A 27263-nucleotide genomic window follows, 5' to 3' on the forward strand; every position below is an offset into this window, starting at 1 on the left:
ATGAAAGAGTTCTCGAAGTCACTTACCGGAAGAGGGTACACCTGGTACAACAACATCGCACCTAACTGCGTATCCAATTAGAGTGTGATGGTCAGTGCCTTCTACAGGAAGTATTTCTTCGTGTCTGAGCAGATCACCTTTTCAGACTTGGGAAGAATCTTTCAACGGAACAACGAACATCCAAATGACTTCCTTAAGAGGTTCAGGATTCAAGCGTTGGATTGTCATGATCCTAATGTCACCGAACGCCAGTTGGTGGAGTTATGCATTAACGGAATGGTTCCCATATACCGTGCTTTGTTAGAGAATCTGGGCTTTCAAACATTTTCTGAGCTCCATGAAGCCGCTAAGCGATCGGCCACAACATCCCCAGCATTGTTGGAAAGAACCAGAGTTGTTCGAAACGAAGATACACGTGAGAGTCGAGGAAGCAGGAAGCTCATCAACAAGCAATATAATACTGGTCCTTCTGTGAGCGTGGTGGGCGAAGGAGGAAAAAGGAAAGCTTCAGCAACAGAGCAGCAACTCAAGCGTGCAGATCCAGCGCAAACAACTTCATCTCGAAAGGGAGCGGGCAAAAATCATGTGCAAGAAGTTGATGATACCATCCCGGACTTCCTGTTTCCCATGAATGAAGTCATAGAACTCTTAGAGGCGTGGATTCAAGATAACGCGATCAAGCTACCTCCTATCAGACGTCCGCCGACCGAGGAAGAGATGGAAAATCCCAAATATTATCGTTACCATAGGTTCGTCCATCACCCGACTAAGGATTGCAACAAGTTGAAACACATTTTCAGAGAAAAGGTGGAGGTAGGAGAGCTTCTGTTAGGAAACGAAGGTGTTCATAGGGACCCTCTCCCTATTAAGAGTTGCATGATCTTCGGGGATTCTATTCACAAGAATGTACAGTCTATGATGGAACATTTGTGTGAAATCCTGTATTTCTCCAAGGCACAGCGTCAAGACATATTTGCATCCCTCAACCGCATTGTGTCAGGCAGGCGTTTGTACCCAGAAAGGGAAACAACGAAAACTCAGTCTTTCCTGGAAGATGCAACCAGTAAGGGGAACTGGGGACTCTTGACCATCACTCGTTTGAAGGATGTCGAGTTCGACAGCACATTGGTTGATGCAGCCTCCGAATTCAACATCATCACCGTCAAGACTTTGAGAGCCGCAAAGATTTCAAAACAGGAAGCTATTAGCAGCCCAACCGTGATCAGGGGGACAAAAGGATAATTCAGAGACACCTATGGATGCATTGACCTTGAAGTTAAAATCGGTGATGCTCTAACATAGGCTAAATTTTTTATAATAAAAGAATATCTGAATTACGACATGGTCCTGGGATGCCCGTGGATACACGACAACAAAACAGCACTGGGAGTGTGTCCTCTGCCGATTTCAATACCTGAAAGAATCTCCAATGTACCGTCAAATCCTGAAGATTATTTGTTTCCGTATCAACACCTTGCAAATGTGACGCAACTTCCTGGAGAAAGCCCGAACTCATACCTTAAAAGGTTCCGAGCCCAAGTAAGTCTCATCAAACAACCTTTTTTACAAACAGTAAAACCTCTTCCTGCCGAGGCTCGGGGACTTGTTTCGATCAACAGCCTAACCGCCACTGAGAGATGTGAATGGGGTGCCGGTCCTTTCAAGCGTTTTGCTAAGAGCTTGGAAGCAGTCAGAGACAATGTGTCCCGGAATCAAGGTGTTGTGTCGAGCCCAAATCCGTTTCAAATTGGAGATATGGTAACAAAGATGATCACGTTTCGAGTTGGAAACGTAGTGGTGAAGATGACTACCCAAGATGATTTTCCAGCAACGAAGGAGGATGAACCGTATTTGGCAACAGATGTCATCCTAGGCGGATATTGCAAGATCATCAACGCTGACAAGCTTGAGGGCGTGACGATTCACTCACGATGGCATAAGCTCTACAATACCTAGAAGCGCTGTACTACCCCTTTTCTCCAGTATTCTTCATAGTAGTTCCTCCAAAAATTTCCCTTTAATGCAATGTTTGTAATTCCTCCAAAATGATTGCACTATTTGCATTCATAATTATTAGGGTTTCAATTTTCAATTAATCAAAGTGCTGTTCCCTTTTAGGAATTTCTTTGCCTCTTAAAACATGACACAGAATTCTGAGTCAGCCTAAACCATCATTACCCACTAGATTAAACCATAAAGAAACCCCTAAAAGAAACATTTCGTATCCCCTAGAAAAAGTTGTAGGAATAAAAATATGTACAGAGGAGAAGAAGGAAAAGCGCTTTGAGTAGTCTACTCCGACGGAAATCAGTCACACCTCATGTCAGGAGCACAGGCAGGTTCGTGGTGTTTCATTATAGCATTATTTTTCATCACAAGAATAACGTGCAATGACATGAACCTAAGAAGACTTTGATACACCCATATTGGAAGATTTAGATCAAAACAATGTGGAACCTTTATTCAAGCAAGAAAGCAAAGAGAGGAATACCTTGAACTCATCCGCCACTGAGTACAAGGACAAAGTGTTCACAAATTACGAGAAAGTACTCATCCAAAAAAAGGGAACAGGGAATAAGGAGGTTTAATCATCAAGGAGATCAACCATTCCTTTACCATTGCCGGAGTCTACTTCAACACCGTTGTCATGGGCCGCAATTCCTTCTTCCGGATCTACCTCCGCTTCTGTCTATGATATTTCTGCGAAGTCAGCAACGTTCTCCGCTTCAACGTCCTCAGTAGGAACAACTTACGTATCTTCTTTAAAGACCAATGCAGCATGAGAGATTGTGCTGACAACCTTTGGACGCGCGGGTTCATCTATATCATAATCAAGGATTATCACACCGTCACGAATCACATAATCGCGCTTATCCTCACTCGGCCATTCATATTCAACTCGTCGCCTCTTTAGTCGCGCTGCAAACCTCTCAGTTATCGTGCTTACCGGTGGTTGTGACGCCTCATCATGTCTCTATTTCTCCTCTTCATCGATTAAAGTGAAAAGGTTTTGAGTGCGTTCTCGAGCAATGCGCAGATGCAGAATCGACATGCCCCATATAGCGCGATCTGCCTCGGGAAGCGGAACATCAATTTTAACCATCACCTCTTCGAACGCATCATCAACCTCAGGTTTGTTGACTTCGAAACTTTTTGTGGAGAGGAACCAGAGTAGTCCTTACCAGCAGCCTCCATGAGATCCTGCGAGAGAGGTTATGATTATGATTATATAAAATAAAATCATGATCAATCGGAAGATCAAGTTGTGTAATAGACATGGAGAAATACCTGGGATAAGGAAAGAAAAAATTCTGCGATGGAAGAAGAACTCAGGGTCTTCTTTATATTTCACTAGTTAACAATGTCCCGGGAAGAAAAGGAGTCTCCACTTGCCGTCTGCAAAGGCTACAAATGCGGGATAGCGAACAGTGGATGTTTATCGATATTTGAGGGCTACTGTCATACAATAAGAAGAAACGCATCTATCCCAAAGAACGAGCCAGACTCTATCTTGGTAACGCACGCTGAAACCTTTCCTGTGAATTTATTTTTATTTGTCATCATCTAATGCCTACCCCACAATAGTGTAACTATTACGTGTTAGGTAGGGGACTTAATGTTGATGGTGCATTTTAGTTCAAGGATAAAATTGTAAAACCAGATTTAGTGTGCCGACATCCTGCAAAGGGTAAGGCCATTTGACAAACGATGAGCGCATAAATCCTCTCGTTCTATTTATTTGATGCAATATATATACAAAATTCACTCAGAATAGTGCATGTAGCAACACTCCCAAATATTCTGTGTATTTATAGCATTATTAATTAATGCATGAGTTGTCTTGTATTTCATGTGATATTCTCAGCAGGACTCTCATTGTTGGTGCGACATGACGACTGAGTGTTTACTCTCAGCAGAGTAACACGAATCTCCAAGTGTCAATAGTGTGGTATGCACTAAATACCCGCATTCCATACCATTCTCTAACCAAAGAGAACCCTGTGTCAGTGCGCTTATATTAGCCTGATCGAGCATGTTTAATTCCCTAAGGGAAATATGGACTGTCCATGTCAGTCTCATAAACGATCACGGCCACGCAAGTTGGCCGCATAATTTAACTAGCATAGACGAACCCTAACAGGAGCAGGCAATCACCGTGATATTCACCGGCGGGCCCGCCTATGCCCTAGTCGATCGAACACCACGCTATAGCCCTAACGCCTGTCAAATATCGTCCCCAAAGAGGGATGGCCGTGTTGCTTTGGGGAAGGCTCAAACGAGCAAGACCGCTCAAAGCTGTCTTAAAATCATCATGAACGTCCAACTTCACCATCCTGGTTGGACCTATTAGATCATCCCACAATTGATCAGTGAAGCACTAATGCACACATTAGCGAGCCCACTCCTCATCCACCTGGTCGGTTTTCTCATGACCTAGCCCTAGAGCAATGAACGCTTGCTCAAAGTGTGGCTGACGTGATGCTTAAAAGGTCGTGGAAATCCCACTAGCGTCTTAAATAGATCACAACCATCCAACTTCGCCAGCATGTTTGGATGGCTTAGGTCACACCTAGGACCATCGGGCAGGAACACATAAGTTCACCATCGGCCCAACATGGGCCCCACATGGTCGGTCTCCCTAAAGGAGGATCAGAGCCTGCCAAACCGTTTGTCCAAAGTTGTGCACGCGTAACTGATCCAAAACCCTAATTAGGGTTTGCGGCATTACATATATGTCGCAGTTTGATCATGACCATCCATCTTCGCCAGCTCGGATGGAGGGTATAGATATAGACTGAGGAGGTCCAGAGAGCATCAACATGATCACCGTGGGCCCACCTGCGCATGTAACCGGTCGACCAAGGTGGACCATAGCCAGGCGCCTCGAAACGCGCACCCAAAGATGACATGCCATGACCCCCTAAAATCCTTTGCGGCAAAGGATTTCTGTTGCAAATCGATCACGACCACTCACCTTTCCCAGACAAATTGAGTGGCCTATATCGCACCTCCGTGAGGAAGAGTGGCATGAACTTGTACACCGACAAGCCGCCTACACACATGCCCGGTCGGTCCCACCAGAAGCTTTGTCCGTGCTTGATTTCGGTCAAGCTAAAGAGTGATGCTTGCGCACCTCTTTAAAACCCTAAAATCCATCAACGGTCGCAAACATGTGTCGCAGATCATCTAGTCCGTCTAACTTTGCAAGCTTAGTCGGACAGCCTAAGCTAAGAGTTAAACGACCAATGAGGCACCTTGGTAATGACTTTCCGTCACTCTACCACAAGGAGTGATCGGTCAAGGTATGGCCCGCCATGCGACCTTCAAACGATCACTCGAAGATGGTTGGGCATGCAGCTATTTTAAGACGCTTAATCCGCGACTTACTTCGTTAAGCTTTAAAACAACGATGCTTCATACATATGGATTGTATTCGATGCATTACATGCATGAAGTATACCCGATATGTCATGAGTATCGATTTCTTAAATAACTCAATTATTTAACCTAGCACCGTATGCTACTTCATGTGGGTCCCACGATCCACTCATTCGAGACATCAAGCATGTCACAAATTGGGGGATACATACTGGGGTATTGGTATGGCGGTTTACAGCGTACGGCGTGCAACGCGCCCGTTTACAAGAACGTGTCAGGAGGCATGGACGGTTAAGGTGATGAGGTAATCGGGCCAAGACATGATCGTGTAACCACCTACACGACCCCACTACTCCATCACTCAACTTCCTCCACTTCCGACGAGATGAAGGTTTACGCTCAATGACTTGTATAAATAGGTCCTTCACCTATTTTCAAACAGGACAGAGAAACCAAGTGTTGTCACAGTATCCAGAAAACACCCAGAACTGATAGCTTACATTGTGCAAGCCAGTTCAACATTCTGATACAAGTCATAAACATCCAACACATTCACAATCTCAACACCTTCTTCGCTTCCCTCCCTAAGATCAACCCCATCTCCTTCACTTTGTGACCGAAGCAAGTCTGGAACGACCATTTCTTGGTTTAGGCCAGAATTGTATAGATTGATCTCTCGAATCAAAAAGAACTCTCGTTCAGTGTATTTGTTTAGGGTTTAGATTCATTTCTCATCCACACACACCCAAAATTACCAAAACCAGCAGAAATAGTTTTCACCCATAAACAATTGGCGACCACAGTGGGAGATTAATCTCTCGGTTGCAAGATAAATTTTTTATTTCATTTCAATTTATTCAAATTGCAAAATGGTAGAACTTAGGTCAGGATCAACGATCAATTCCGATGGAACTAGCGCCGACAACACTCTTGGTGTCGATATCCCTGTCAGTGGAGCTGTCGTGCAGAATGTGATCAATACATCTCGTGGACCCGTCTTCTCTACCACCAACACCAGCGGAGCACGAGATATTCCAACGGGTGCGACGCCTCCCATCAGTAGAGCCATAGCAGCCGCAAACCCCGGAATTTCTTCAAGTGTAACGCCTCCAGTCGTCACTAGAGCGGTTGTCACTCCCCCCATAAGGGCGAGGGACTGGAGGAACAAGAGAAGGACAACCCCCTGTTACCATTGTGGATTTGATGGAAAGGAAGGAAGTTCTTGCTAAAGCTCAGAAGGACATGGCTACAACTCAGAGAGAGGTACTCACTTTTCTCAAGACGTTGACTGAGCGATTGCCACAGGAGTCACGACAGCCCCTGGAGACAACAAGGAGTGCAGTGAATACACCTGGAGCAGGCACTTCAGCGCGGGCCTACCTGGACGAAGAAACTCGTGTTGCTCCTGAGCGCTCAAGGGAAAGGGACCAGTCATCCAGCTTCATTACGCGTGAGGACCTGGAGCGACTCCTTCAAAGCCGGGGCAAAGGAAATTCGATGGAAATGCACCAGCATCAGCCTCCATACCCTCAAGATGTGAAACGGGTTCCCCTTCCAAGAGGATACACCTCTACTAAATTCTCCCTTTATGATGGAACTGGTAACGCGCGTGAACATATCTCTCAATTTTTAGAATCTTTAGGGAACATGAATATAATCATGTTATCCACCTGAAAGAGTTCTCGAAGTCACTTACCGGAAGAGCGTATACCTGGTACAACAACAGCGCACCTAACTGCGTATCCAATTAGAGTGTGATGGTCAGTGCCTTCTACAGGAAGTATTTCTTCGTGTCTGAGAAGATCACCTTTTCAGACTTGGTAATAATCTTTCAACGGAACAACGAACATCCAAATGACTTCCTTAAGAGGTTCAGGATTCAATCGTTGGATTGTCATGATCCTAATGTCACCGAACGCCAGTTGGTGGAGTTATGCATTAACGGAATGGTTCCCATATACCGTGCTTTATTAGAGAATCTGGGCTTTCAAACATTTTCTGAGCTCCATGAAGCCGCTAAGAGATCGGCCACAACAGCCCCAGCATTGTTGGAAAGAACAAGAGTTGTTCGAAACGAAGATACACGTGAGAGTCGAGGAAGCAGGAAGCTCATCAACAAGCAATATAACACTGGTCCTTCTGTGAGCGTGGTGGGCGAAGGAGGAAAAAGGAAAGCTTCATCAACAGAGCAGCAACTCAAGCGTGCAGCTCCAGCGCAAAAAACTTCATCTCGAAAGGGAGCGGGCAAAACTCATGTGCAAGAAGCTGATGATACCATCCCGGACTTCCTGTTTCCCATGAACGAAGTCATAGAACTCTTAGAGGCGTGGATTCAAGATAACGCGATCAAGCTACCTCCTATCAGACGACCGCCGACCGAGGAAGAGATGGAAAATCCCAAATATTATCGTTACCATAGGTTCGTCCATCACCCGACTAAGGATTGCAACAAGTTGAAACACATTTTCAGAGAAAAGGTGGAGGTAGGAGTGCTCCTGTTAGGAAACGAAGGTGTTCATAGGGACCTTCTCCCTAGTAAGAGCTGCATGATCTCCGGGGATTCTATTCACAAGAATGTACAGTCTATGATGGAACATTTGTGTGAAATCCTGTATTTCTCCAAGGCACAGCGTCAAGACATATTTGCATCCTTCAACCGCATTGTGTCAGGCAGGCGTTTGTACCCAGAAAGGGAAACAATGAAAACTCAGTCTTTCCTGGAAGATGCAACCAGTAAGGGGAACTGGGGACTCTTAACCGTCACTCGTTTGAAGGATGTCGAGTTCGACAGCACATTGATTGATGCAGCCTCCGAATTCAACATCATCACTGTCAAGACTTTGAGAGCCGCAAAGATTTCAAAACAGGAAGCTATTCGCAGCCCAACCGTGATCAGGGGGTCAGAAGGAGAATTCAGAGACGCCTATGGATGCATTGACCTTGAAGTTAAAATCGGTGATGCTCAAACATAGGCTAAATTTTCTATAATAAAAGAATATCTGAATTACGACATGGTCCTGGGATGCCCGTGGATACACGACAACAAAACAGCACTGGGAGTGTGTCCTCTGCCGATTTCAATACCTGAAAGAATCTCCAATGTACCGTCAAATCCTGAAGATTATTTGTTTCCGTATCAACACCTTGCAAATGTGACGCAACTTCCTGGAGAAAGCCCGAACTCATACCATAAAAGCTTCCGAACCCAAGTAAGTCTCATCAAACAACCATTTTTACAAACAGTAAATCCTCTTCCTGCCGAGGCTCGGGGACTTGTTTCGATCAACAACCTAACCGCCACTAAGATATGTGAATAGGGTGCCGGTCCTTTCAAGCGTTTTGCTAAGAGCTTGGAAGCAGTCAGAGACAATGTGTCCCGGAATCAAGGTGTTGTGTCGAGCCCAAATCCTTTTCAAATTGGAGATATGGTAACAAATATGATCACGTTTCGAGTTGGAAACGTAGTGGTGAAGATGACTACCCAAGCTGATTTTCCAGCAACGAAGGAGGATGAACCGTATTTGGCAACAGATGTCATCCTAGACGGATATTGCAAGATCATCAACGCTGACAAGATTGAGGGCGTGACGATTCACTTACGATGGCTTAAGCCCTACAATACCTAGAAGCGCTGTACTACCCCTTTTCTCCAGTATTCTTCATAGTAGTTCCTCCAACAATTTCCCTTTAATGCAATGTTTGTAATTCCTCCAAAATGATTGCATTATTTTCATTCATAATTATTAGGGTTTCAATTTTCAATTAATCAAAGTACTGTTCCCTTTTAGGAATTTCTTTGCCTCTTAAAACATGACACAGAATTCTGAGTCAGCCTAAACCATCATTACCCACTAGATTAAACCATAAAGAAACCCCTAAAAGAAACATTTCGTATCCCCTAGAAAAAGTTGGAGGAATAAAAATATGTACAGAGGAGAAGAAGGAAAAGCGCTTTGAGTAGTCTACTCCGTCGGAAATCAGTCATACCTCATGTCAGGAGCACAGTCAGGTTCTTGGTGTTTCATTATAACATTATTTTTCATCACAAGAATAACGTGCAATGACATGAACCTAAGAAGACTTTGATACACCCATATTGGAATATTTAGATCAAAACAATGTGGAACCTTTATTCAAGCAAGAAAGCAAAGAGAGGAAGACCTTGAACTCAGCCGCCACTGAGTACAAGGAGAAAGTGTTCACAAATTATGAGAAAGTACTCATCCAAAAAAAAGGGAATGGGGAATAAGGAGGTTTAATCATCAAGGAGATCAACCATGCCTTTACCATTGTCGGAGTCTACTTCAACACCGTTGTCATGCGCCGCAATTCCTTCTTCCGGATCTACCTCTGCTTCTCTCTCTGATATTTCTGCGAAGTCAGCAACGTTCTCCGCTTCAACGTCCTTAGTAGGAACAACTTATGTATCTTCTTTAAAGACCAATGCAGCATGAGAGATTGTGCTGACAACCTTTGGATGCGCGGGTTCATCTATATCATAATCAAGGATTATCACACCGTCACGAATCACATAATCGCGCTTATCCTCACCCGGCCATTCATATTCAAATCGTCGCCTCTTTAGTCGCGCTGCAAACCTCTCAGTTATCGTGCTTACCGGTGGTTGTGACGCCTCATCATGTCTCTATTTCTCCTCTCCATCGATTAAAGTGAAAAGGTTTTGAGTGCGTTCTCGAGCAATGCGCAGATGCAGAATCGACATGCCCCATATAGCGCGATCTGCCTCGGGAAGCGGAACATCAATTTTAACCATCACCTCTTCGAACGCATCATCAACCTCAGGTTTGTTGACTTCGAAACTTTTTATGGAGAGGAACCAGAGTAGTCCTTACCAGAAGCCTCCATGAGATCCTGCGAGAGAGGTTATGATTATGATTATATAAAATAAAATCATGATCAATCGGAAGATCAAGTTGTGTAATAGACATGGAGCAATACCTGGGATAAGGAAAGAAAAAATTCTACGATGGAAGAAGAACTCAGGGTCTTCTTTATATTTCACTAGTTAACAAGGTCACGGGAAGAAAAGGAGTCTCCACTTGCCGTCTGCAAAGGCTACAAATGCCAGATAGCGAACAGTGGATGTTTATCGATATTTGAGGGCTGCTGTCATACAATAAGAAGAAATGCATCTAGCCCAAAGAACGAGCCAGACTCTATCTTGGTAACGCACGCTGAAACCTTTCCTGTGAATTTCTTTTTATTTGTCATCATCTAATGCCTACCCCACAATAGTGTAACTATTACGTGCTAGGCAGGGGACTTAATGTTGATGGTGCATTTTTGTTCTAGGATAAAATTGTAAAACCAGATTTAGTGTGCCGACATCCTGCAAAGGGTAAGGCCATTTGACAAACGATGAGCGCAGAAATCCTCTCGTTCTATTTATTTGAAGCAATAGATATACACAAATTCACTCAGAATAGTGCATGTAGCAACACTCCCAAATATTCTGTGTATTTATAGCATTATTAATTAATGCATGAGTTGTCTTGTATTTCCTGTGATGTTCTCAGCAGGACTCTCATTGTTGGTGCGACATGACGACTGAGTGTTTACTCTCAGCAGAGTAACAAGAATCTCCAAGTCTCAATAGTGAGGTATGCACGAAATACCCGCATGCCATGCCATTCTCTAACCAAAGAGAACCCTGTGTCAGTGTGCTTATATTAGCCTGATCGAGCATGTTTAATTCCCTAAGGGAAATATGGACTGTCCATGTCAGTCTTAGAAACGATCACGGCCACGCAAGTTGGCCGCATAATTTAACTAGCATAGACGAACCCTAACGGGAGCAGGCAATCACCGTGATATTCACCGGCGGGCCCACTTATGCCCTAGTCGATCGAACACCACGCTATAGCCCTAACGCCTGTCAAATGTCGTCCCCAAAGAGGGATGGCCGTGTTGCTTTGGGGAAGGCTCAAACGAGCAAGACCGCTCAAAGCTGTCTTAAAATCATCATGATCGTCCAACTTCACCAGCCTGGTTGGACCTATTAGATCATCCCACAATTGATCAGTGAAGCATTAATGCACACATTAGCGGGCCCACTCCTCATCCACCTGGTCGGTTTTCTCATGACCTAGCCCTAGAGCAATGAACGCTTGCTCAAAGTGTGGCTGAGATGCTTAAAAGGTCGTGGAAATCCCACTAGCGTCTTAAATAGATCACAACCATCCAACTTTGCAGCATGTTTGGATGGCTTAGGTCACGCCTAGGACCATCGGGCAGGAACACATAAGTTCACCATCGGCCCAACATGGGCCCCACATGGTCGGTCTCCCTAAAGGAGGAGCAGAGCCTGCCAAACCGTTTTTCCAAAGTTGTGCACGCGTAACTTATCCAAAACCCTAATTAGGGTTCGCGGCATTACTTATATGTCGCAGTTTTATCATGACCATCCATCTTCGCCAGCTCGGATGGAGGGTATAGATATAGACTGAGGAGGTCCAGAGAGCATCAACATGATCACCGTGGGCCCACCTGCGCATGTAACCGGTCGACCAAGGTAGACCATAGCTAGGCGCCTCGAAACGCGCACCCAAAGATGACATGCCATGACCCCCTAAAATCCTTTGCGGCAAAGGATTTCTGTTGCAAATCGATCACGACCACTCACCTTTGCCAGACAAATTGAGTGTCCTAGATCGTACCTTCGCGAGGCAGAGTGGCATGGACTTGTACACCGGCAAGTCGTCTACACGCATGCCCGGTCAGTCCCACCATAAGCTTTGTCCATTCTTGATTTCGGTCAAGCTAAAGAGTGATGCTTGCACACCTCTTTAAAACCCTAAAATCCATCAACGGTCGCAAACATGTGCCGCAGATCATCTAGTCCGTCTAACTTTGCAAGCTTAGTCGGACAGCCTAAGATAAGAGTCAAACGGCCAATGAGGCACCTTGGTGATCACCGTCCGTCACTCTACCACAAGGAGTGATCGGTCAAGGGATGGCCCGCCATGCGGCCTTCAAACGATCACTCGAGGATGGTTGGGCATGCAGCTATTTTAAGACGCTTAATCCGCGACTTACTCTGTTAATCTTTAAAACAGCGATGCTTCATACATATTGATTGTATTCGACGCATTACATGCATAAAGTATACCCGATATTTCATGAATATCGATTTCTTAAATAACTCAATTATTTAACCTAGCACTGTATGCTTCTTCCTGTGTGTCCCACGATCCACTTATTTGAGACATAAAGCATGTCACAAACTGGGGGATACTTACTGGGGTATTGGTTTGGTGGTTTACAGCATGCGGCGTACAACGCGCCCATTTACAAGAACGTGTCAGAGGCATTGACGGTTAAGGTGATGAGGGAAGTGGGCCAAGACGTGATCGTGTGACCACCTACATGACCCCACTACTCCATCACTCAACTTCCTCCACTTCCTACGAGATGAATGTTTGCGCTCAATGACTTGTATAAATAGGTCCTTCACCTATTTTCAAACAGGACAGAGAAACCAAGTGTTGTCACAATATCCATAAAACACCCAGAACTGATAGCTTACTTTGTGCAAGCCAGTTCAACATTCTGATACAAGTCATAAATAGCCAACACCTTCACAATATAAACACCTTCTTCGCTTCCCTCCCTAAGTTCAACCCCATCTCCTTCACTTTGTGACCGAAGCAAGTCTAGAACGACATTTCTTGGTTTAGTCCGGAATTATATAGATTGATCTCTCGAATCAAAAAGCACTCCCGTGCAGTGCATTTATTTAGGGTTTATATTTATTTATCATCCACACACACCCAAAATTACCAAAACCAGCAGAAATAGTTTTCACCCATAAACAACTACTTCGGTAGTTGTTGAATAAATTGATCTAACTAGACAAAGGAGTTTATTAAATTAAACATAAGAGACTTTGTCAACGACTCATCTATATATTGTAGCAAGATTGATTAGAGTGGTTACCAAACAGATTCTTCTTTTGATGTTTGGAATACGATCCAAAGGACTTGTTATTCACGTGCGTGACTTTAGAAGTCGAAGGCGCAGGGATACTGAGGGAACTAAGTAGCTAGGGGTAGTCTTCTTGGTCTCAACTATACGAAGTTGGTATTTGATTTTGTATAACGACTTAATTTTGAGAGTATTCAAAACTGGACTAGGTCCCGGGGTTTTTATGCGTTTGCGGTTTCCTCTGTTAGGGAATTTCTCGGTTGAACCCACTAGCGTTGGTATGTCAAGTTAGTTGTCAATTTTAGTTTCCAAAACGCATTCCTGATTTAGCATACTTTCAGACTAGATTAGGTCTAAGAAGTTGAATCGAAGCTATCCTTAAAGGATGAAGATTGAAGACTACAAGAAGACATCAACATGTACTTCATCAACAAAGGTATGTGATTGATTTCATTTTGGATTCTTTTTCAATTCTACCTTTTTAATCTATCGATATATATGCTCACTCTATGGAACAATTTCTATGACGGTAAATGTACATTTATGTATATATACTTGAGGTTATTTGATTCATGACTTTGGTGACAATAACCTTTATCCCTATAGAGGATCTCATGTTATAGTGAATGAGCTTACGAATTCAACGAGCCAAGAATCACTCAATTCCGAGTTATAACGATGAAGTTATGAGTGATTTATTAAAGTAACAATTATAAGTGTTGATGTAATTGTTACAGTTCGTTAGTAGGAAACAATCCATGGACTGTTTGTAACGGTTCACGGACTTGGGCCCAATTACGTGACTAAAAGGCATTTTTGGTCAAGTTGGTGATGTTTCAAACATCTTTGATTACCATATTAAAGTGTTTGTGATTGCTTCTTAATTTAATTTGTGATTTATTCACATAAATACAATTTTGCTAAATTAATTATTTATTTAATTATTTTGGCAAGAGTTGTAACTTAGGAAAGACTATCAAAATTAGGAGAGTCTTGACAAAGGAAAATAGCTATGCTTAGCTTTCAAGCTACCTTTTACTATAAATAAAGGTTTCGTGAGTGCTACACGTTTTCATACCCCTTGGAAAATTGGTGTAAAGCTCATAAGGTTGTTTTCCATGTCTTCTGTTCTTCGTGAACAAGAGTGAGATAAAAGTCTTTGTATTGGGGATCACAAAGCCGAGTTAATTTAATCTTCGTGATTGATTATACAACTTGTAATCTAGGTTTTTCACCTCATGTATATTCTAAGGTTTTCTCTTCTGATATAAAACCATTCAAGAGTTGTTGATCATAAACCCTAGGTTTTGATAGATTTCAGTTTCCGATCGTATACCAACACTTGTTAGTCGAAATCGGAAGCTAAAAAGAAAACTTCGATTAAGGCATCTCGTAAAAAATCCTTAAGAAGTTTTAAACAAGATATCTCTAGATTTATTCTAGTTGTTCTTGTTGCAGAATAATTAGGTTTCTCTTCCTTTATTGAAGAGTATAATAATCCCTAATCTACAAGTTTGTTTTGATATTACTTTTACCTAGTAATTGTTTCAATTAAAATAAACACAAGATTTCCAAAACCTTGATTCACATCTAAAGGGAAATCAAATCGGTGTTTTGTTCAAACAAAATCGAATCGTATCAATCGTGTTGTTGTATCTTCTAAAGAGATCCTTGGGTTCTGCTAGAAGATTTTTATGAGAAGAATTCCTAAAGACAATCGGTTTTGTGCTAGGAGTTCTATTAGTGATGAAGCAGGTATTACATCTAGTCCGAATAGGAAGTAGGAAATTGGTGTAACAACTTATAATCAGTGTGTGTTTATTCTGGACTAGGTCCCGGGGTTTTTTTTGCATTTGCGGTTTCCTCGTTAACAAAATTTCTGGTGCCTGTGTTATTTCTTTTCCACATTATATTTGTTTATATAATTGAAATATCACAGGTTGTACGTAAGTTCAATCAATTGTGAATCCGACATTTGGGTTGTTGAATAAATTGATTAATACTTGGATATTAGTTTTTGATACTGTCCAAGTTATTTCTTATATTCAATCGGGCTCGCAAATTCCTATTTGTTTGATTGTGGATTGAATTGAGAAATTGAGATATAACTCTTTGATATACTTTTCTTAAGATTGAGTCTGACTGTCTAGTTGATTCTCTTAAAAGTATATTGGAGTTAGTCCATACAGATTTCCAAACGAATTATTGTGTGTGGTAGTTAGACCCACGCTTTTTCAATTGGTATCAGAGCAGGCAAACACGCTAAGACCTCATAAGTCTGTGTTTGTAGCAATTTGATTCTATGGACAGTAGTGCTATCTCTATACACGTACCGCTAGTCTTCGATGGCACGAACTATTTATGGTGGAAAATTGTTATGCGTTCTTTTATTCAAGCGCGAGATTTTCAATCATGGATTCATATTGTTAATGGCTATAATCCTCCATTAGTTACAGTAGACGGTGTAACTTTTACAAAGGATATTGTAGTGATCTACACTACAAAATAGTACAGAAACAACTCAGAATATCTAAGGATAGAGATTAGACTTGGGAGAAGAGAATTTGGGAGAGAAAAGCAGATTTAGATTAACAAATTCGCCATGCCTCTGAATGTCAATTACAGGCTTTATCAACCACACACAATTCACACAAGTAAGGCACGTGCGGAAGACACTACTCAACAACTGAAAAACTAACCCCGCTAGCAGGGGTGCCCCAGAATAATAAAACAGGTGGCCTTTAGCAAACAGAAGCTAAAACATAAACACAGAAGGGGGTTTATGACAAAGCCCTCTCCTTCTGAAGATTCTTTCCCTCAAGAATCAGTTTTGGAAACTGCAATTCCATATAATGCATGTCCTCCCAAGTAGCTTCATCAACAGCAATTCCTTCCCACTAGACAAAAATTTGAGGAACAACTTGGGAATTCTTCTTTATCACCCTAGTATTCAGTACCTGCAATGGATTCATCTTGAGTTCTCCTTCTTTAGTTGTGGATGGCAGGTTTGTTTGTGGCATAACTCCAAACCCTAACTTAGGTTTGAGCTGAGATACATGGAATGTTGGGTGAATCTTTGAACCTTCTGGTAACTTCAATCTGTATGCCACCTTGCCAACCTTCTCTTCTCAAATGACCTTTCTGACCTCTTTTTGTCAGCTTGATTCTTGATTTTGTGATGTTCCATCTCCAGAGCTTCTTTCAGCAGTGACTTCACGACTTGCCTATGTTCAAGATAGTTATCCACTTCAGCATTAACTCCCTGCTTTGAGGTGGAGACTCCAAACTGGGGAGGTGCATATCCAAACAAGGCTTCAAAAGGGGAGAGTTTCAGGCTTGTATAATAGCTAGAGTTATACCATCATTGAGCCATGGCTAGCCATGACACCCATTTGATTGGCTTAAAACTGGTCATGCATCTTAGAAATGACTCTAGGAAGGCATTTACCCTTTCAGTCTTCCCATCAATCTGAGGATGATAGGCAGTACTCAAGTGTAAAGTTGTTCCCAATCTAGTAAATAGGGCCTGCCAAAAATTACTCACAAACACAACATCTCTATCTGAAATTATGGATTTAGGGAGACCATGGAGTTTGTAAATATTGTCCATATATACCTTGGCTACAGATGATGCAGTGTAAGGGTGACTCAATAATAAAAAAATGGATGAACTTTGTAAATCTGTCTACCACCACCAATATTACTTCCCTTCCTTCAGACTTTGGAAAACCAGTTATGAAGTCCATGCTAATATGATCCCATGCTTCTCCTGGTACTGGAAGTGACTGCAGCAAGCCAGCTGGTGCAGTATTAAAACCCTTGTGTTGATGACAGACTTCACAAGTGCCCACCACCTCCTTAATGTCATTTTTCATACCTGCCCAGAAGAAGTAGAGTTTGGCCCTTTGGTAGGTAGCTTGAATTCCAGAATGTCCACCTATACATTAAGAGTGACTTGAGAAAATGACTTTTTGCCTTAGACCTCCTCCTTGGCCAATGTAGATTCTTCCCTTGTACCTTAGTAACCCTTGCTGATAAGTAAAATCACTCTCCTTTGGTTCTTGCAAGGTGAGTTGTGGAATCATATTCTCAGCAACCTGGTCATTTTTGTAGATTTCTTGTATCTCCATCAACCAATTTGGCTGCAAAAGAGTCAGGCTCTGACAATGGGACTCTCCCTCCAACTGTACTCTTGATAGTGCATCAGCTACCAAGTTTTCAGAACCCTTTTTGTACTTCAGCTCATAGTCATATCCCAATAGTTTGGCTTACCATTTCTGCTGCAGTAAAGAATGCACCCTCTGCTCCATGAAGTATCTGATGCTTTGATGGTCAGTGTAAATAATAAAATTGTTTCCCAATAAATAGGACCTCCACTTACTCACTGCCATCACCATTGCCATTAGATCTTTTTCATATGTTGACATAGATAGAAACCTTAGTCCCATGCCTTTGCTGTAGTAAGCTATGGTTCTACCCTCTTGCATCAAAACTGCCCTTACTCCAGTGTCACAGGCATCAGTGGAAAGCTCAAATGGTTTGTTAAAGTCTGGTAATACTAGTACTGGGGTGGTTGTAACTGCCTTCTTGAGTCTCTCAAAGGCCTCTTGAGCTGAGTTGTTCCATTGGAAGTTGTTCTTCTTCAATAATTCTGTAAGTGGTTTAACAATAACCCTATAATTCTTTACAAACTTTCTATAATAACCTGTTAATCCCAAAAAAACCCTTAAATCTTTGATAGTCTTTGTAGTAGGCCACTTGATCATGCTGTCGATTTTTGTTGGGTCTGCAGCTACTCCTTCCCCTGAAATAATGTGCCCCAAGTATTCTAATTTATCTTGGCCAAAGGAACATTTACTGAGCTTTTCAAATAGTGAGTGATCCTTTAAAGTTGCTAGTGTAAGCTGTAGATGTTGTAAGTGAGACTCCATGTTTGGGTTGTAGACCAATATGTCATCAAAGAAAACCAGGATAAACTTCCTTAAGTAAGGCCTGAACACATCATTCATAAGTGCTTGAAAACTGGCTGGGGAATTTTTCAGCCCAAAAGGCATGACTAAGAACTCATAGTGTCCTTGGTGTGTCTTAAATGCTGTTTTCTGAGTATCATCTAGACAAACCCTTATCTGATGGTACCCTGCCCTCAAATCTATCTTGGTGAAGACCTTAGCACCTTTCAGCTCATCCAAAAGCTCTTCAATAACAGGAATGGGGTATTTGTCTTTAACAGTTAACTCATTCACCTTCCTGTAGTCTACACAAAATCTCCAATTGCCATCCTTCTTTTTGACTAATAATATAGGTGAAGAGAAGGGGTTGTTGCTAGGTTTAATCACTCCAGACTTCATCATTTCTTGCAGCAACTTCTCAACAACTTCCTTTTGGACATATGGTATCCTATAGGGTCTCTGATTTGGAGGTGTAGCATTAGGGTGTAAGGGTATGTGGTGGTCATGGAACCTTTGAGGGGGTAAAGAAGTAGGTTCTTGAAATATGCTAGAATAGGTTGAGAGTAGAGGTTTAAGAACTTCAGGTGTTTGTGGTTGTATCTCCTCAGCTGTGATGCAGAAAAACTGTCTCATAACCCCATGAGTGCTCTTCTTGATGAACTTATGGCATGCTTTAGCAGTCATAGTAGAAATCCTTACTTCCTCACCACTGCCCTTCAACTCAATATTGCTTCCATCTTTCATGAATGAGATAGTTAGTTTAGTAAAATCAAACTGAATGGGGCTGACATTTCTCATCCAGTCTACTCCTAGAACCATATCACAACTGCCAAGGATAAGAGTCTTACATCTGAAGTAAATTGATGGCCCTGCATACTCCCAAGAGAACTGTGGGTATTTAGCATCACTAAGTACCTTATTGCCATCGGCCACAACAACTGGGAGGGAAGTTGTGGTCTCAACCAAGGTTCCACTCAGTCTTGGCACTTTAGGGTCTAAGAAACTGTGGGTACTCCCACTATCAATCAGAATGGTAAATCTTCTCTTATTCCTAGTGAGCCCTTGAATTTTGATAGTATTATGAGACACATTACCAGAGAGAGCATGTAAAGATATTTTTACCTCTTCTTCCAGTTCTTGGATCAGTGGAGTACTTTCTGGTGAATCTCCTTCAGAGCTAGCTGCCTCTTCTTCTTCTCCCACCAGCATGTAAAGTTGTTGTTTAATACTGTTAGAGAATTGCCCGGTCGAACTCACATGCATTGCTATCTCAAGCATGTTTGTCAATGTTAGTGATCAAAACTATAAGTCTTGATTTCTAGTATATTATAGCTAAGTTTCGGACTAGGATAAAAAGTGTAGTTGGGCTCAAGGACTTCATGGCGATTCATCATACAAGTAGAAGAACTAGTCAAGGAACCGATGGAACTTCTCGACAAAAAGGCATGTGAAGACTTGAACTTATCTGTCACTCAAAAGTCTATCTACTCTATCTCTTACTTCTTGAGGCAAAAAGTCGTATGCTATATATACATACTTAGATTATACACATTTGGTATTTCGAGCCGAGTATACCTCGCCTATCTATATCTCGAAATATGTGTTGGTAAGCTTTTCGCTTCGACCAAGTTTATCTTTACCTAGTGACGAAAGTTGTGATATGTTTCAATCATCTTGAAAATTGCTTTGACGAGAAATGGTGTAACAACTATATAATGTCCTCTAAGAATGTTTCAATGATTGGAATGAGAGTTTAGATTACATAACCAATGATGGGAATAAGCATTGTTGTGGAAACACATTTATGTATAAGTCATATTCCTTGAACCAAAGTTTGCGAACTTTGTTGATCAAGAGAAACCAGAAGAATGGCTTGTTGCCAAGTCCGCGAACCCAGTCCGCGAACTGCCGAAGTTCTCAAACCCGAGAATTTCTGCTGGAGTTGACAAACTACTTGCGTGAGCTAAGTCCACGAACCGGCGGAAGGTCTCTTGTCGAGATTTTCTGTTGGAGTTTGTAAACTCTGCCGGTTGCTTAAGTCCGCGAACCTAGTGTGCGAACTTAAGAAGGTTATATATCTGAAGATGATTTCTGAACTTAAAATTTTATAAGACTAAGGAATGCAGTTTGCAAACCGTGGCTATAAAAGTTCATGAACCGATTCAAGTGAATCAAATCATCTTTGCTTCAATTCTATCTTGTGTAGTTACATAAGATTTCCTTGCAATTGAACAACTCTCTAACTAGTTCATTTGAGTCATTTGAACTAGTTATGGTGAAGAAGAACATGGTTGATATGAAATGCTCATATGGCTAACTTTTTGGTTAACTATTGTTGAACCAACAATGTACATGTTTGGGTACGGTTAACAAACCTAGTAGCGTGCAGTTCATTTGTGTATAACAAGCTAAGTTTTCGATTTAACGGTTGAGAAATATTAGCTTGAATCTAAATCAGGTTTTCATCTAACGGTGAATATTGATTGCTTTGTGTAGATGGTGGATTTTCGACAAAGTCTAAAATCGTAAACCCGTAATTATACAAACTCCTGATCCAACAATCAGATGTGAGTATTGAGACACGGGTCTCTCATCGAATCCTCTGACTGAAAATACTTTCTCTCAGAGTACATGCAGATATGTAGTCTCTCGGCTGGACAACGGCATATCTCATGAATACTGAACACTTCAGTAATTATTTCTACATAGAATCACGAGATTGACGGCTCCTAGACAGCTTGCTCTGCTAGTATAGAGCGATAACGTCTTCAGGATACAAACAACGAGTTTCACTGACTATATAAAGGATATGAAGCTCCAGCAAGCTCATGTCAGAATAATTAATGTTCCTAGACAGCTTGCTCTGCTAGTATAGAGCCATAAGTTAATTATTCCTAAATTCTTGGATTCATCCACTGAATTTCCGAAAATATTCAAATATTTTCGCAGTATTTCGTTACTTCAATCTATGGTTCTTCCCAGCAGAATTCCATGGGTTAGTAATAAATATTCAACGCCCGGGCGTCTGAGCTACCTTGGAGTAAGCCCCGACTCAAACGGTGTAAGTGTACTCAACGATGATGCACTAACAATCACCGCACGAACGAGTATTTCAAAATACGACGAAACGATGAACCTATGCATAATAGGAAAGAAAATAATAAATAATTAAAATATTTACCAAGGCGCCAGGAGATTGGATCATCGACCGGCCGGCCGTGTCATGGCCAATCCCACGCTAGTTTTATATTTTATCATATTTTTTGTTATTTTCCCTGATCTTATGAAAATCCTTTCATTTGAACAAATATCCTTCGTTTTGAGGAAACTCCTCAGTTTCATGGTGCTTCCTTCGCATGAAGGAAATAATATAAAATTGGGAAAAATATTGTGGGGCCGTGATTGTTGGCCAACCGGCCATGCCTTGATCCGGCCAACCCTACATCTCATGGTTCCTCATTATTTTATTATTATTTCTCTAATCTCATGAAAACTCCTTCATCTCATGGTATTTTCACAAATCCATGAAAAATAATATAAAATTAGGGAAACTCGTGGGACCGGGCCCCAGCCGGCAAGCCATGCCCTACTCGGTCCTACACGCCACTTTATTTTATTATTATTATTTTAAAGGTTTCCTTCATCCCATGAAACTCCTTAATTTCATGGTATTTCTCTCAAATTAGGAAAATTCCCTCAAATCATGGAAAAATACACATAAAATACATAAAAATTAGGGAAACTCGTGGGACCGGGACCAAACCGGCCTGCCATGCCCTAGCCGGACCCACACGCCCTTATTTTTATTATTTTAATATTTTTTTCTTCCTTGATCCCATGGAAACTCTTTCACTTCAAGGAAACTCCTCAATTTCAACAAATTCCTTTATTTCATGATATTTTCATAAATTCATGAAAAATAATATAAAATTAAGAAAAGCACCACGGGACCGTGGTCACTGGACGGCAGACCATGCCTTGGCCTCAGCGGTCCTATGCTTCAACATTCCTTCATTTTATAATTATTTTCCTTCATCTCATGAAGTTTCCTCAGTTTCAGCAAAACCCTGATTTTGTCATATTTTCTCAAATGGTTGCTCAAACGCACGCCAGAAAATATCAAAATTCTCAGGATTGAGACACGGACGTGTTGGCGACGTGAGCATGTTACCTTGACCGACCAAAGTTGACTCTTTGGCTTGCAAGAAGCCGGTCCCACGTATTTTCACGATTTGACCTAATTTGCGCAATTGCACATATTAAGTCCAAAACTCTTCCAAATAATTTTTGGAATTTCATGGAGTGATCGTCATTCGATCCCACGACCATCCAGGGCCGGTTTCATGACCCCTTGGTCGGTCTCTCACCTCTCCATAATCAATTAGGTTTTATCACCTAAGGCTCGGACAAGCATTTTTCGAATAAATGATTAAACCAGCATTTAATCATTATTTCATCAATAAATCACCAACTCTTCAAGAGATCTTGGTATTTTGCTCACGCGAGCATATGGACGCTACATAATCGACCCACGGTCTCATGTAGCCGGTCCTCCTTCATTCCATGGTTAATTCTCAAATAAACCGTCAATTGGTCATCAATTGATCAAATTAGGGTTTTTGGGTCCAAGGATCATAATTCTCGACTCGAACACTAATAACTTTAAGACGATCTCATGATCAGTATTCTTATTAATTATGCTCGGTTCAACTACCAGTATACTAATTAATGTTTTATTTTGGCCACGCTACCAATAATTCATCAGACGAGCAATACTTGCTCATATGAGCAATATTTTCTCAAACCAAGGAATATTGGTTCAACCCTCAATATTCAACAATTCATCGAATGAGCAATAATTGCTCACCTCAACATGAGAATTATACCTCTGTCTCAACAGACACGTTCAATTCATGAGTCTCAGAACATTTTACAGAATCATGTTCAACTCAGCAAATACATGGACTCATCGTCCCATAAAGTCATGAAGTCAACAACTGACTAATTAACCTCGAGACGCCAATCGTGTCACATGGGGGATATTAACTAAGGTTTTGGTCTGGTGGTCTACGGCACGTGTGTTCAGACACACGATGGAATGTGAGCAAGTCGTGCAATCAGTTGAAGGATTTAACAAAGTAGTGGATGAAAAATCGACCAAGTCTCCGCAGGATGAGCAACTGGTTTCAAACACGATTTCAACCTCCCCACTCTTCGATTCCATCAACTGTCACACTTCATGGGATCATGGTGTCTAGAATTCCATCAATATAAATAAGTCTCTGAATCATGATTGAGGATAGAACAACGATCTCACAGACAACACGAGATCAACACCTCATCAATTGAGCAATTACTCTCCACTGAGCAACTTCAATCATTCAGAACTTATCTTATTCAGAATTCACAACACACCCACAATCTTTGATTACCATTGATTCCACACATTTCTCAGCTTCCCTCCTACAGATCAACCCATCCTCTCTTATGACCGAATTTACTCTGGAACGACCATTGTCTTGGTTTAGGACGGAGTACTACAGATTGATCCTTCGAATTCAAAGCACTCCCTTCTTGCAGTGCATCTGTATGAGGTTGAACATTTCGCTCGGTTCAAGGAGTCTCCTCTGTACGGTCGTCTCCTCAATCCCGTAAAAACCAGCAAATCATTTTTCCCCATCCACAGATTGACGACCACAATGGGAGATCATTCTCTCGGTTGCAATCTTACAACTCCACAAGATGGATGGTCTTAGGTCTGGTTAGTCACAGGTTCCAACGACGACGCTAACATTAGCAACAAAAACAACAACGACAGCGAGGATATCTCGGAAACGATTCCGGCCTCTAACACTGACGGTGGTGATGTTACTCCTCCTCACGTCAACGCGGAGGGTCATCCTTTTTTCGGCCGACACCCTGAGGAAGTCAGGGGAAATCCACCACCTACCATTGCTGATCTCATCAAAATGCAAGAGACTCTTGCAAAGAATCAAACCGATATGGCTACAGCACAGAATGAGCTATTTAATCAATTGAAGGCTCTCACTGATACAATGTCAGGGAAGACCCAAGGAAAAGGAAAAGAAAATTAAAAATCCTCATACGCTGATCCTGAGGTAATTACGACTCATACAGTGGATGATGATGAAGTACGCAAAGCTGCAAACGATCCATCAACAAAGGAATCATCGAACTTCATTACTTCGGGAAGATTTGGAACGCCTTCTGGAAAACCGTGGAAAGGACAAGACCCCACATGTCCATCGTCACCAGCCTCCATACCCTTCTGCTACGCAGAGGATTCCTCTTCCAAATGGTTATATCTCTCCAACCTTTACTTTGGACGACGGAACCGGCAATGCTCGGGAACATGTTTCTCGGTTCTTGGAAGCTTTGGGTGAACATGAGCATAACCATGTTGTTCGCCTCAAAGAATTTTCAAAATCCTTGAAAGGCAGAGCATACACCTGGTACAACAACATCGCACCAGGAACTATCAATGGTTGGGGAGAAATGGTTAATGCTTTCTGTAGGAAGTATTTCTTCATTTCAGATCAATTGCCCTCTCTGATCTCGGAAGGATGTTTCAAAGGAACAACGAACATCCTAACGATTATGTAAAAAGGTTCAGAGTTCAAGAGTTGGATTGCCATGATCCGAACGTCACGAAGCAGCAATTGGTAGACTCGTGTATCAACGGCATGATCCCGGTCTACAGAGCTTTATTGGCAAATATCCGTTTCCAGACCTTCTCAGAGCTTCATGAAGCGGCGAAGAGATCGGAAACTACTGTACCCGCTTTACTGGAAAGAACAAAAGCTACAAAGGCTGAAGAACCGCGAGACACTCGAGGTAGCAGACGTATGATCAAGAAGCTGTAAAACCTCCAGCATTCCACAAACACTGTTGCATAAGGGAGAAAACGGAAAGCCAAACCGCCGCGCAAGCATACCTCAGCTTATTCAAAAGAACAAAGGAAGGATAAGCAAGATGCACAAGCCTCTGACCAACACACAAGAGTTCCTGATGAAGAAGCACTGACTTTCCTTTTTCCATTAAAGAGGTGATCGAACTCCTGGATGTCTGGGCCAAAGATGGTGCAATCAAGTTGCCATATGTCAAGAAAGAACCAACTGAAGAAGACATGGAGAGTCATCGTTACTGCCGCTTCCACAGGTTCGTCAATCATCCCACAAGCGACTGCGAAGTTTTGAAGCACATTTTCAAAGAGAAGATTGATCCACAATAGCTTCAACTGGGGACTGAAGGAGTACACAAGAATCCTCTCCCAGTCAAAACCTTACACTCTCTGAACAACCTATCAAAGAGGCAGTTCAATCCTTGGTCGAACATGAATTGCGTTATCTGTCGAAAGCACAAAGGAGAAACATGTTCACAGTAATGAACCACATCGTGTCAAGAAGTCCATTCGAAAAATACTTCTTGAGCCTCCAGCCACAGACCAATATATGTACGACTGGGGACTGCTTACCACAGTCAATCTCAGAAGAAACGAATATGGAAGAACGTTGATCGATGCTAACACCTCCATCAACAGCATTCCACTGAAAACCATCGGATCCACATGCATCACTCGACAATAAGATACTCATGCTCCATCTCAATCAGAGACCTTGAAGGAGCGCTCGGAAATACTTATGGCTACACCATTCACAAAGTGAACATAAGTTCAACCTGGACATAAACCAAGTTTCACATAATCAATCAAGAAGATACAGGATATGACATGTCCTTCAGACGAGCGTGGATCCATGCTGAAAATATGAGTACTTACAAAGCGCCTTTGGTTACACATCTCTCCAACGATGAAAGTTCTAATCCAAAAGATTTGATGGACATTCCATCATCAGAGTACTTTGAGTAATTTCGACTAGGTTGAAGCAAGAACCTGCAAAATATGCATAAACATTCATCAAGAGGTTCCGCGCTCAGGCAAGTCTCATTCCATGTCTATGTCATTTATTTCCCCACATGCTATCCTAGCATGGGGACTTAATTATGCTAGCAACTCTACAAGACGTTATGAATAGTTGCTTCACCGCATTAGTATTTTACCAAGTGGTTGAATCTGACGTTTCTCCGAATCAAGCACTGAAATATTCATTACTGACGTCCAAACATGGCAAAGAACACTTTGGGCGTTTCTCCTGCAAGTCCATGTGTTCCACAAAATCAGAAAGCTCTGATGTCTGCACAAGTGTCGAATCCCACTAATGCAACGAAAGGGATGCTGAATCAACAGAAGATACTCCAGGGCCGAGACGATCAAACCCCTAAGACATTCGATGCTTAAGGAATATACACTTCAATGCTCAAGCATCTAAAAAAGCCATCAAATCGTACTCCCAATCAAAGAGTACAGCTTCAGCACAAATATCTCGACGATGACACATTGATTCAATACCAGCACGATCAAAGTGTAACTAAACGATAAGTCTTCATCATCCCATGATAAGACTTCTGAAGCATATGCAACATCATGGATGGCGCTAACTCCTTTAATATACACTGGGCAACCTAAGGTGATTCCGTGAAACTTCATCAACGGGTTTTCGCTACATCACAAGCCCCTGCATGATTGAGGAACTTTCTCTCTTCACCAATCACATCCAGTATGAAAACTCTTGATGCCATCTACCGCAACAATGTCGACTCACTGACAAAGCCAGTTCGTGGTAAAGTTATGCTTTCAGGAGCATTCAGGTTGAACTCTCAGTACACCTTCATCTTACGGACGCTCAACTCATCAACTAGTTCGTGAATTTAAAAGGCTCACTGGATGAAGTAGCAAAGATTATATCTATAATCATGGTTCTAGCCTTTTCGATCTTTGGAGCAACTTCAACCATGGTATCAACATCAACAATAATCTCTACAGGAACACCATACATAATCTCAGCATCTACAAGGATCTCTGGAGCGTAATCATGGTCTCAGCACCAACAACGGTCTCAGCACCAACATCCA

Source organism: Papaver somniferum, chromosome 7, assembly GCF_003573695.1.
Source record: "Papaver somniferum cultivar HN1 chromosome 7, ASM357369v1, whole genome shotgun sequence".
NCBI classification, from domain to species: Eukaryota; Viridiplantae; Streptophyta; class Magnoliopsida; order Ranunculales; family Papaveraceae; genus Papaver; species Papaver somniferum.